We start from the raw sequence: 12,703 nt of genomic DNA on the forward strand, positions 1-12,703 counted from the left end.
TGATTTAGGTCATATTTGAATGGCCTAGTGGTTTTCCCTACTTTCTTCCATTTAAGTCTGAATTTTGCAATAAGGACTTCATGATCTGAACCACAGTTAGCTCTTGGGCTTGTTTCTTCTGACTGTATAGAGCTTCTATATCTTCAGCTGCAAAGAATATAATCAATCTGATTTCAATATTGTCCATCTGGTGATATTCATGTGTAGAGTTGTCTTTTGTGTTGTGGAAGAGGGTGTTTGCTATGACCAGTGAGTTCTCTTGGCAAACCTCTGTTAGCATTTGCACTGCTTCATTTTGTACTCCAAGGTGAAACTTGCCTGTTACTCCAGATATCTCTTGATTTCCTACTTTTGCATTCCAGTCCCCTTTGATGAAAAGTATATCTTTTCTTGTGTTAGTTTTAGAAGGTCTTGTAGGTCTTCATAGAACAGTTCAACTTCAGCTTTTTCGACATTAGGGCTGCTGCTGCTGCTGCTAAGTCGCTTCAGTCGTGTCCGACTCTGTGTGACCCCATAGATGGCAGCCCACCAGGATCCCCTGTCCCTGGGATTCTCCAGGCAAGAACACTGGAGTGGGTTGCCATTTCCTTCTCCAACGCAGGAAAGTGAAAAGTCAAAGTGAAGTCGCTCAGTTGTGTCCAACTCTTAGTGACCCCCTGGACTGCAGCCTACCAGGCTCCTCCGCCCATGGGATTTTCCAGGCTTATTGTTATATTGCATGATTTGCCTTGGAAACGAACAGAGATTATTCTGCTGTTTTTGAGACTGAGCCCAAGTACTGCATTTTGGACTCTTGTTGACTATAAGGGCTACTCCATTAGCTTTTCCTTTCTTTTTTATATATATACTATGTGCAATACATAAAAGGTATTTTTAAAACTATTGATAATATCAGGGTTTTTTATTTTTAAAGTAGTTTTTCACAAGTGTGAGTTTTCTTTTTAACACTTAACATCTGCAATATTGGAATTAAACTGAGAAAGAAAATTTTCAATGAAGCCTTAAAATTTTTTTTTTTTTTTTTTACTGCAAAAGTAGTACAGAATATAATGAAGACTAGAATAAGGGGCAGGGGGAACAGATGCCCGTGGAAACACTATCCTGAGACAACTCTGTGTTTCAATTTTTCTTTTTGTCTAACACCTCATAGGTGTCTTTTTTTTTTTTAAAGCAAAACATAGATGTGATCATACTGCATGATTAGTTTCACAACTTGTAGCGTTTTTTTTTTACCACTTAATGCTATATATTTTAAGCTGTTACCTAAAATGCTACTAAGTATTTATAGCTATCTTTAAGACATTTAATTTCCACAATCGTTATTTTTGCATCTTATAAATTGTGACATACAGTTTATGAATAAAACTTTTGCTCTATTACAGATTATTTCATTCAGCAAGAATCCCAGTTATGAGATTATGGGTTACAAGGGTATGAACATTTTTATAGGTTGAATCACAGTGCCAAATTTTTCTAAACAGGTTGTTTCTGTTTACACTCCACTCACAATGTCTCTCAGCACCTTTTTAATCTCACCAGCATTGAATATTATCCTTCATTTAAACAGTTACTAATATGATAGCTGACTGAAGTGTTACAATTTCTCCTCTGTTTGCTGTTGAAGAGTATAGGATAAAATCAAGGCTTTAGAATCAAATGATACTGCGTTTGGTCAGATTCCACAACTTCCTGTGTTACAGTAAGCAAATTACTTAACTCCTTTGAGGCTCTATTTATGGGTTTTTTAAAAACGTCAATAATATTTACCTCAAACTCAGGGTTGTTATAATTATTTTAAAAAGACAGTCTTATAAAGCATTTCATACCAGTGCCCGTCATGTGACAAATGATAATGAATGCTTCATTTTCTGTTGCAAAAGTATGTTTGATTGGTGTACTATCTAGGACTTTACACAATAGTTTGACTATCTTTATGCATGCAGCTTGTTGTAGAAGTCTGAAAAATCACTCGGATAATTGTTCCACCCCAGGGAGGTCAGGGAGTAATCCTATAGTTAAAGAAAAGCACACACCTGGTTCCCATCTTCGAGGACTCTGCACTCTAAAGGCCTTAGAATTAACTCTTGGGACTTTTAATTGTTCCAAGTGGTCTCAAAGGACAATGGTGGAAACACGCTGAAGAGTGTTTAATTTAATAAAAGTGATCAGAGGAGAGTTTCAGGAAAAAGCTATAGTCTCAGGGAAGACAAACAGTAAAGCAAGAAGGATACAGATTATTTGTTCTAGAAAAGTTGAGTACACTGGTGAGGTTGTATTTGAATGGGCTTCAGTGGTGGCTCAGACCCTTAAGAATCTGCCTGCAATGCAGGAGACCTTGGTTCCATCCTGGGATCAGGAATATCCCCTGGAGAAGGGAATTGTTACCCTCCAGTATTCTTGTCTGGAGAATTCCATGGACAGAGGAGACCGGCGGGCTACAGTCCATAGGGTCACAAAGAGTTGGACATGACTGAGCAACTTTTTCATTTTCAAACTTTGTTAATAAAAAGTAAACTATATAAAGCAGGGCAGACTAGGCTAATCTGATTTTGTGCACTTGCTATTTCCATACGCAGAGCAAGTTTTGCTCTTTGAATCCCAGAAAATACAAGAGGAATGGGAGTAGATGACAGAACATCGACCATAAGTCTGTCTAGTCTCGACCACTACCAAAACGAGTGGGCTAGTCAGACCATGATCAAATGCCTAACTTTCACAAAGTCAAAGATAATTAGGTTTGGCTGCTCTTTGCGGTCCCACTTGCATCATTTTTCTTTTACTGACTTCTTCCTTGCCTGGATAAAAATTTGCACTCTCGATTGGGGTTTTGGTGGGGCCTAAAAATTGCCCCTGAAAAAGCCAGTTTTCTGGTTGGGTAAACACTGCCAAAATAAAGTTCTTCATTGTATATATAAATCCCTCTAAGGCAGGCCTTTTTCTCTCTCCCGGTCCAGGATTTTCAAGCTTTCAACAGCCAAGTAACGCACTCCACTCGGTCCTTGATTCCCTGGGAAAGAATGCCTCCTTGGGGGCGATGGAAACGCCCTCTGAATTTTCTGGCACCAGCGGGAGTTTCAAGTTTCCACCGGTCGCGGGGAAGCGGCAGGCCCACTCCCAGCTCTGGGTTTGGGCGGTTCCGCTTCCCTGGGCATCGGGCTTCACTCTAGCCCAATCCCCCTCACGGAAGGAGTCGCCCACCCCCGCGCTCGGCCCCGTTCCCTAGGGACTCCCGAGCCGCGGCCGGATCCTTGCGCGTACCCGCCCCGGACGGAGACCCTCCCTTCCTCCGGGCGACGCCCCGGCCGGCGAGTGGCGGCGAGCCCGAGGGGCTGGGCGGGGCTGGGCCGGGGCGGGGCGCGGGCGGCCGGGTGGCGGCCGCCGCAGCGGCGTTGGCGCCCGGGCCGCGGCGCGAGGCCGGCCGGCCGGCAGGGGGAGGCGGGGGGCGCGGGGCAGCCCCGCCTCTCCCCCGAGGAGCCGCCGGGCAGCCATATTGCGGAGCTGTCTGCGGTGGTGGCGGTACCTCTGCTCTTCGGAGTCCCGGCGCTCGCTCCACCGCCGCTTCTCTCTCTCTTTCTCTCTCCCCCTGCCGCAGCCGCTCGCCCGCCACCGCCGCGCAGCGCCCCGGCCACTCTCGCGGCGGGAAGGAGCCGCCCGCTCCTGAGGTAAGCCGCCGGCGCGCTCCCTTCCCCCACTGCCGCTCCCGGGCTCCGCCGGAGCCGCTGAGGTGGCGGCGAGAAGTCGCGGCGCCCGGTGCTGCCCGGTGGCCTCGCCGCCAGGGCCGCGGCGCCGCCTGTCCTAACGGTCCGGCAGGCCAGGCCGCTCCCGGGGTCGCGGACGCCGCGAGGCTTGGCCGGCGTCTCTACCGCGGCCTGAACACGCCGCAGCAAGCTGCTCCCCGCCGGGCGCGGGTCCGCCCTCAGCGTCGGCCCCGGGCTCGGTCGGGCTCCCGCCGCTCGGGCGTCGCCCCGGGCTCGGCCTGGCTCGTCCCTTCTAGGTAGTCTTGAGAATTCAGATTTAAGCGTAGGAAAAATGACTTTTTTTTTTTTTTTTTGCTGTGGTAGGAAAGGAATTTATTACTACTTCTCCCCGGTCTCCGATTTGAAAGTAAAGGTGTTCAATTACTAGAGAGCGTGAGTTCCGCCGTGGCGGCAAAGGGAGGTTGCGTGACGGGGCTCGGGGCGCTAGCGGCCCCCCGCACCCGCGCGGCGGCCCTGGCGGCTCCGGCCCTAGCCCTACCTGCTGCTGCTGCTGCTGAAGTTGCGGGCGCCCCCCGAGCCCCGTAACTTTCTCCGATTTTGGATCTTAGACCCCAGTAGACAAGTTGAGTACATTACAGTCCCCTCTTCCTTTAAAGGGTTGTAAACGTAATTCTCAGGCTAACTTTGAAAGGGGCGGGGGGTGGGGGGAAAGCACTATATTATTTTAAATAGAGCGCATCACATCCTATACAGATGTAGCATGGTTCTTTATTCACACCATGTATTGAGCGGTTTTTTCTTTTTTTAAAATACCATTAAGGAGTGGTTATTAACGAGGCTGGAAATGTGTTGAAAGTCAGCTACATCAACGATATATTTTAAAATCTATCTACTTGAGATTTTTGTCGAAATGTTAATGAGTTCTGTGGCAATAGGCAAGCATGATGTAAATACCTAAGATAGTAAGCATTTGTTTGATCAACGAGCGCTCGAAAATAGGCATTGCAATCTATTGTTTACTGAGCATACATTTTTTTTAGAGCACTAAATACTCTTTTATATTTCGGATGGAGCTCTGAATGAACAATTGCCCTGTTCATTTGCTGGATAAATAATGGCTTAATCCGTTTGCCATAACAGCATTATTAGAGTTAAGAAGAGAGACTGATATTCAGGGTTGCATTAAAATTTTTTTTCAGTATTACATTATTTTCACGTGTGCTTTATCTGCCAAAGGCTAATAATTACCTCAAATGTGGTAAAAACGTAAAACATTTCTTTTGAAGTTAGTGGATTATAATTCATCTGTAAAATGAATTGCACTTTGTTTCTTTTGCTTAATTACTTTTGTAAAATGCATAATGGTATTTAATAAACAATGCTTTTTTAGTGAGGGATGAATAGATACGCATTGAAATTCTTTACAGTATATTTAAATGAAACAAAATTTGTGGCATTTAGGAATGTTGAATTCTTGCCCTTGTGGATTATACATCGTTTTGTTCACTCCTGTGTTCCCAAGCATGGCAGAGCGTAGGAGAGGCTCAGAACTGAAATTAATTTCAGCATGGGGAAAATATGTTTAGTCTGTCCTTTGTTTTGGACATTTGCATTAACTGGAAATTAAATTGATACCTTTTTTCTGTGGTGGTGAGAAATGACAGACTGCTGTTCTTTCTCTCTTTTGCTAACACTCAGTAGTCTCAGAGAACAAGGGGTATTTCTTGATTTTTTGCTTCTCTATTCCCAGGAGCAGAATTGGATTTTATTATTCATTTTTATCTTTGGCAGGCGGTTGAAATGAAAGTCTGTATGCATTTTATCTTAATTTCAGATCTGAATCTTCTAATATAATCTATCTAATGTAATTTTCTAGTACAATGGAGTCTGAAATCTTCAGTTAGGATGGGAGTCAAGTTTTTTCATTTATTTTTAACTTAATTCAGCTTAACATACATCATTTCAAAATGACAAATTTTAATCAATATTTCCCAAAGACCAAAGCCTAAAACAATGTGTCCTATTAAGACTGTGAGGATAGTCATGTTGGGGAACATACTTGATAGGGAGTAGTTAATACAATACTATAGTATTGGTGTCAGTCTGGGAAGTCAAGAAAGTCACCCTTTCTTGGATGGCTTGTACATCCTGCGGACCAGTCGCTCTTCTCAGGACCCTGCTAACTACCCTTGGCTTACTGGAGTCAGTGGAACCGGATTGGACTGCTGTAGATTCCACTCTTACAAGGTGATTTTAAACCTCGTGGTGTCAGGAGCCCTTCAGGGAACTTCCCTAACTTCTGCAGCAACTATATGCTCTGTTGAGTGGTTGGTGTCTCGTCTGACCCCAGAGATTTCCTCAATTTCTAGCCTCTTTCAGAGGAATCCTGCTTTACTGTTTATATTAGTTCTTGGTATATTTTTCAATATTCATTTACATTGCACATATTTTAAACCACTTTAAATGACTATAAAATTAATAAATTTTATGACAAAGTTAAAAAAACCCAGAAAGATGTTAAGAGAAAAGTAAAAGTTCTCCCCAACTTCCCAGAACACCCCCCGGTCTTGTTTTTCATAGGTAATTGCTATTAGCCATTCCTCGTATGTAGAAAATGCCAATATTTATGGAAAGGTAAATATATACCATATATATATATATATATATATCCCTTATTTGCAATTTTAAAGTCTTTAAAAGTAAGGTTATTTTGTAACAAACAGTGAAAGGATGTTTATTACTGTGTTTAGTATTCAGTACTTAAAATTGCTTGGATTTTTCATCATTTAAAGTCGAAATGGAATTTCCTATAAGAAGTGTTTACATACCTGTGTAAATTTTTTTCATGATTGAAGGTGAATTCACTTTTTGTTTTCTTCCTAGGGTATAGTATATAACTGACACTGGAAAATATCCTTTAAAAAAGGGTTTATGATTTTGGATAGTGAAATGTCCCTATGATAGATGGAGATTTTTGCCTGGAAACTCTTTGGAAAGAAAGTATGGTTCATATGATTCATTTCTTTATTTTTTCGTTCTTTTTAATAGTGAATCCAGTCTTGCACTTCTTAGAGGGTTTTTTTCAGGTTAGCATTTGTATAGGTTTTTTTTTTTTTTTAACATTACTCACTTTTGATGCATTGGGCCTTAGTTGCAGCACATGGTGTCTTTGTGCCGCATTAGGGATTGCTCCTTGCTGAGCACGGGTTTCTTTCTAGTTGAAGTGCATGGGCTCCAGAGCCAGTGGGCTCTGTAGCTGTGACCTGCGGGCCTAGTTACCCTGTGGCATGTGGGATCCTAGTTCCTTCTCCTTCTTTGGAAGGTGGACTCTTAACTGCTGGACTACCAGGAAGTTCCTGTATAGGTGCGTTTTTTTGAATAACCAATATGTATAGAAGTTCTTGCAAATTCATAGAATTTTAATTTTTTTTCAGCAGAATTCTAAAATACATTTTATAGAGGCTAGTTATATATGTCAATAAGGTCATTGGACTTTACTTTTACATCAGATGCTTTAATATGAATAGGATGCTCTAGAAACATTGGTTGCTTCTCTGCATAATTTACATACATTTGAAATAAGAAACTTTTAGTTCTAGTAAAGTTGATTGATTGGAACATGACGTTCTCTTTACTGTTAACTGGAGAAGAGATCAGCAAGCTAGTTTGTAGACCAAATTCAGCCTGCTACCTGTTTTTGTAAATAAAGTTTTATTTCAACACATGATAGCTCATTGATTTGCCTTGTTGTCTATGGTTGCTATTGTGCTACAACAGAGAGTAGTTGCAACAGGTTTTGTGGGCCACAAAACCTAAAAGGTTTACTTAGTCTGGCCCTTGGCAGAGAAGTTTGCTGACTCTTGCTTTAAGGTATCATTCATACATTTGGACATTTATAATCATATGCCAGATATTGTTTGCATTTGTTAAGATAATGAGACCATCACACTTTAATGGGAATATGCTTGTGCCATTTTATATACCATGACATGTATTTAAATGCTGTTTGTGTATATAAACTGTAATTCATATTCAGTGTAACAGCATTGTAAGCATAGTTTTTTGTGATTTGAATTTTTTGTTTTTTGTTAAGAAAAAACTTCTTGTGTTTCATAACCAGAGTAATTTTTTGTAATCAGAAATCCTGGTAGATTTCAGAATGATGTGGGCACAAGTGTAATAGAGGGAGCATTAAAAGGGAGAATGGGGACATAGGAGGTCTCAGCCCTGGTTAATTGAATCCAGTCATGTCTTGGCTTTTATCGTGAGTGTGGGATGGGCTAAACTTTCATTAGCCATCCTTAACAGTCTTGATATTTAAGCTGTTTCTAGATTCTAGACTGAAGGAAACTATAAAATTCTAGTTTGGTTATTAAGCAAAGTTGGTGCTCCAAATCTGTGCATTCTCCCAACCTTGATTGAAAATATTCCGTGGGGGTAGGGGAGAGTTTCTGAAAGTTCCAAAAAGTAAAACTTGAAAGCCACATGCTGGCAAGTATTTACATTGTATTTACAATTATTTACATAGCATTTAACATTGTATTGACACTTACTTACATAGTATTTACATTGTATTAAGTATTATAAGTAATGTAGAGATAATTTAAAGTATATGGGAGGATGTGTATAGGTTATATGCAGATATATTTTATATGTATATGTGTGCATGCTAAGTCTCTTCAGTTCAGTTCATTTGCTCATTTGTGTCCGGCTCTTTGAGACCCCATGGACTGCAGCAAGCCAGGCCTCCCTGTCTATCACCAACTCCCAGAGTTTACTCAAACTCATGTCCATTGAGTTGGTGATGCCATCCAACCATCTCATCCTCTGTTGTCCCCTTCTCCTGCCTTCAATCTTTTCCAGCATCAGGGTCTTTTCCAGTGAGTCAATTTTTCGCATCAGGTGGCCAAAGTATTGGAGTTTCAGCTTCAGCATCAGTCCTTCCAGTGAACACCCAGAACTGATTTCCTTTAGGATGGACTGGTTGGATCTCCTTGCAGTCCAAGGGACTCTGAAGAGTCATCTGCAACACCACAGTTCAAAAGCATCAATTCTTCAGTGCGCAGCTTTCTTTATAGTCCAGCCTCACATCCATACATGACTACTGGAAAAACCATAGCTTTGACTAGATGGACCTTTGTTGGTTAAGTAATGTCTCTGCTCTTCAATATGCTATCTACATTGGTCATAACTTTTCTTCCAAGGAGCAAGCGTCTTTTAATTTCATTTTTATTTATTTTTTTAATTTAAATTTTAATTTAAAGTCTCGTCAGTTGTGTCCAACTCTGTGTGACCCTATGGATTGTAGCCTGCCAGGCTCCTCTGTCCATAGAATTCTCCAGGCAAGAATACTGGAATGGGTTGCCCTTGCCCTCCTCCGGGGGATCTTCCCAACCCAGGGATTGAATCCTAGTCTGTTATATCTCCTACATTGGAAGGTGGGTTCTTCACCACTAGTGCCACCTGGGAAGCCCATGTATGTATAAAGATGCACATGTATTTTGTATAAGGGGCTTGAACATTTCTAGATTTTGGTGTCTACAGGAGGGTCCTGGAACCAATCCCCTGTGAGTACCAAGAGATGACTATACCTGAAGTGCTTACCATTTATATCTAACTACTAATGACAGCATGACAATGATAGATATTATTAAATGTGTTGAATTAACTGGCCTTTAAATTTGATTGTCAAATTAAATGAGATTATTGAAAGAGTCTTAAGTGTGATGATAAAGGCCTGAATTTGGAAGACCTCGTTAGGGGTTTTTATTTTTTTCCCCAGCATTCATGGTTGCTGTTTCTTGTAGCCTGTTGCTTACCAGTTCACTCATCTGAGAGGAAAATAATTGACCTTGATAATGATCAACAGAAAAGTTCCAGTGAATATTATGTACTTAATTTACTAACAAACATCTGAGGCCCTACTGTGAGCCAGACACCATTCCAGTTTCTCAGAAAGGAGATCAAATATCTCAGAAGTTAGAAACTTAGTGATAGGACTGCCATGAAACCTTACTGACTGCATCACAGAGTACTGTCTAATTTTAAAGATATTTCAGAAACATTCTGACTTTAGTCTGCTTTGAAAATTAAGTTACTGTAATAGCTGGTGTTTCAAAACATGTGGAGAGAATTCCTCAGGTCAGTTAGAGATGTTTCTTCTTTCCTGTACCTAGGGAACTTACTTGAACCTATCTTTGTTTTCCCATTTTTAAACATTTATTATATGAATTTTTGGTGTTTCCTTAAATGTAAAGTGAAGAAATTGGACTGGATTTAGCTTTCTTACCTTTCAACATTTGCAGTTAATTTTTGCAAATGATACTGTGTTGTTTTTCTGCCCTCCTAGGAAACAGTACAGATATAGTGTTTTCTCTTTTTTAAGTTTAAAAAATTCATTTAGAAAAGAATTTAGATTCAGTGTAAAACTTAGCTTTTTGCTTTATGTTTGTTTTAGGTTCTAGAAATTTGCTTTGCATTTCCAGTAATGTGTATATTGCTCAAAAATGTTGAATATTTTATTTCCTTGAACAGAAATCAGTTCCTACATAAGCAAGTACTTAATACCTTATTTAGAACTGCATGCCTCCCTTACAGGAAATTAGTTTACAAAGGTAATTACATCAATATTAATGTGCACTTACAGCATGTTTAGAAGTAGTCTTTTTGACCTGAAAACTGTAGAAGAAAGAGCTTTAACTTCTTGAAATGCTCTGGTAATTGGGGTGAGCTTCTCTAGAATGATGTCAGACGAACGCAGAATAGGATAGCCAAAAGAGCTCAGGACTTGGACGAAGAGGACTTCTGGCTTTGTTGACTAGCTTTATTACCTTGGGCAAGTGACTTATTTGAATCTTCATTTGCTTAGTTAGAAGAAAAAGGGATTGTGATTCTTAACTTGGTCAGAAGGAGGAAGGGCAGTTATTAGGAAGATTAGATGGAGGTAAAGTGGCTGAAGAGGGAGCTTTCTGCAAATAATTCCATTTACTACCCTTGTCCTTGCTTTTGGCCTTGTTTCTTTTTTGGAGCTAAACTTCTTGTCCTCTGCTTCTCTTGGAAAGTCTACATGGCATTATGTAGGTAAAGTACATTATTACTTCTATTAGATTCAGTACTTTACAGAGCTAAAAAATTTAATAAATGGTTCTTCGTATATTTGAGGTTTTAAAGCTGTAGGTCTGTAAACTTGAATAGAGAGAACAGTTACATCTTTACATGTTTTCTTCCATTATGAATGTGGGCAGCAGTAGCAGAGACTGTTTCTAATAGAAATTGTAGATATTTTAATGATGCATTATTGTTGCGTATCTCAGAATGGTGTTTAATACCCATCATTACTTAAAGTTTAATTATTAGATACACTGGTAGATATTTATTTAAAGATTAATAAAGCACATGTTACTGTATATATTTTATACGTTTTATATTTTTGATAGTTATAGTTCAGTATAATTGGTTTTTTATGTGATACTGTGTTATTTTATGTATTTGAAAGATAGTTTTCTAGGAAGGAGTTCATAGACTTAACAGAGGTCCCGTGTTGGGGGAGAAAAGTGATTAAGAACTTTTTTGCTAGATGCCATTATTGCATTAATTTGACTGCCAGAATTACCTTATTAATTCAGTTTGTACTTTGTTATCCTGCTTCTTAATCCCCAGTAAGGTGGCAGAGGAATCCTTTTGTAATTTTATGGTCTTAAGAGAGACCACATTTATATTCAGAGATGAGGTCTCAAAAGACAGAAAGAAAAAGTACAGTTATGCTTGCGGAAAAGAATATCTTAAGAATAAAATGAGGCATCCTCGTATAAATTATTGAAGCATCATTGTAGGCCCAGTATGGGCAGACTTAACACCTGTTTTACCCCTGACAGGTGGGGAGAGTCTGCTGTTGTGGAGGTGTTAAGTGTGAGGCTGTTTTTTCCATTGTACGGAAGAAAAGAGGCTGTTTTTGGGTCATCCTCAGAGTTAAAGGACGAAGAAGAGAAAGTTTTATATGAGTGTTTTGTCTCTGAAATATGGCGCTGTGTTTGAGTACATGTTCATGCATTTTCTGGAAATGAGAGATGTGTATGTTGGCGGTGTCTCTTAATACTGTTTGCCATGACTGCTTCATTGCTTCTGTGGGAGCCAGTGTAGAAAAGAGGTTGGGTGAGACCCCTAAGAAATTTAGAAAGAGCGGGGAGGAAAGAGTAGATTTTTTGTCAATAATTATTTGTTATGAGGGTAAGGGGAGAAGAGTTTGTTTTTATTATATATCTTTGATATACAGTGGTTAAGTGATTATATGCTATCATTTTTCTAGAGAAGAAAGAAAGGAAGGCAGTGAAATCCAATTTTCAAGATGAACCAGTTAGAGGTATAAACCAAGGACATGTATGTAGGTACCTTGGCTTTTCATGTGACATTTTATTAAATTGTTCATTCTGCTACTAACAGGTGCCATTTTGAAGGAGAAAAAAAAATGTGCTAATATAATCATAGAAGGACTAGAAATGCACTATTGAGGTTGAATAATATTATGATAAATATTTTTTAATGATCCCTAAATTGGCTAAAATCTTAGGATTTAACTACATTTATACACAGCCTGGTGCGCTGCCATCTATGGGGTCGCACAGAGTCGGACACGACTGAAGCAACTTAGCAGCAGCAGCAGCATACACAGCTTCACACTAAAAAATATAAGGTAGAATTCTTATGTATACCATGATAGGAATAAATTGGTATGTAGTGAAATATATTTTTAAAATTCTTATTTGATTTTTAAAATTAGTAGCTTAATGAAAAATAGGATATAGTTAGTATTAAATGCTCAGTTCCGTATATCCAAAATCCTTTGTAAGGATACCTGCTTTTTTACTTAATTATAATAAGTGGCTATGTATTCCACATTTTTACTTATCCTTATGTAAATGTTGACACAGTTTGTCCATCTTATCATGTAATTTCCACATTACTTTAATTGTGATTTTGATTTTAATCATTGGCTGTTATAATATTGT

At 39.7% G+C, this 12,703-nt stretch overlaps 1 protein-coding gene across 1 annotated transcript in view; it reads left to right on the forward strand.

The window, feature by feature from the left end:
• The first annotated feature begins 3,395 nt into the window (after positions 1–3,395).
• The window catches only part of RDX (radixin), a 105,035-nt gene continuing 95,727 nt past the window's right edge, over positions 3,396–12,703 (forward strand). Inside the window, exon 1 of the mRNA XM_027563805.1 lies at positions 3,396–3,662. The gene's annotated coding sequence lies outside the window, so the exon portion shown is untranslated. The remainder of the gene's footprint in view (positions 3,663–12,703) is intronic.

Source organism: Bos indicus x Bos taurus, chromosome 15, assembly GCF_003369695.1.
Source record: "Bos indicus x Bos taurus breed Angus x Brahman F1 hybrid chromosome 15, Bos_hybrid_MaternalHap_v2.0, whole genome shotgun sequence".
NCBI lineage: Eukaryota > Metazoa > Chordata > Mammalia > Artiodactyla > Bovidae > Bos > Bos indicus x Bos taurus.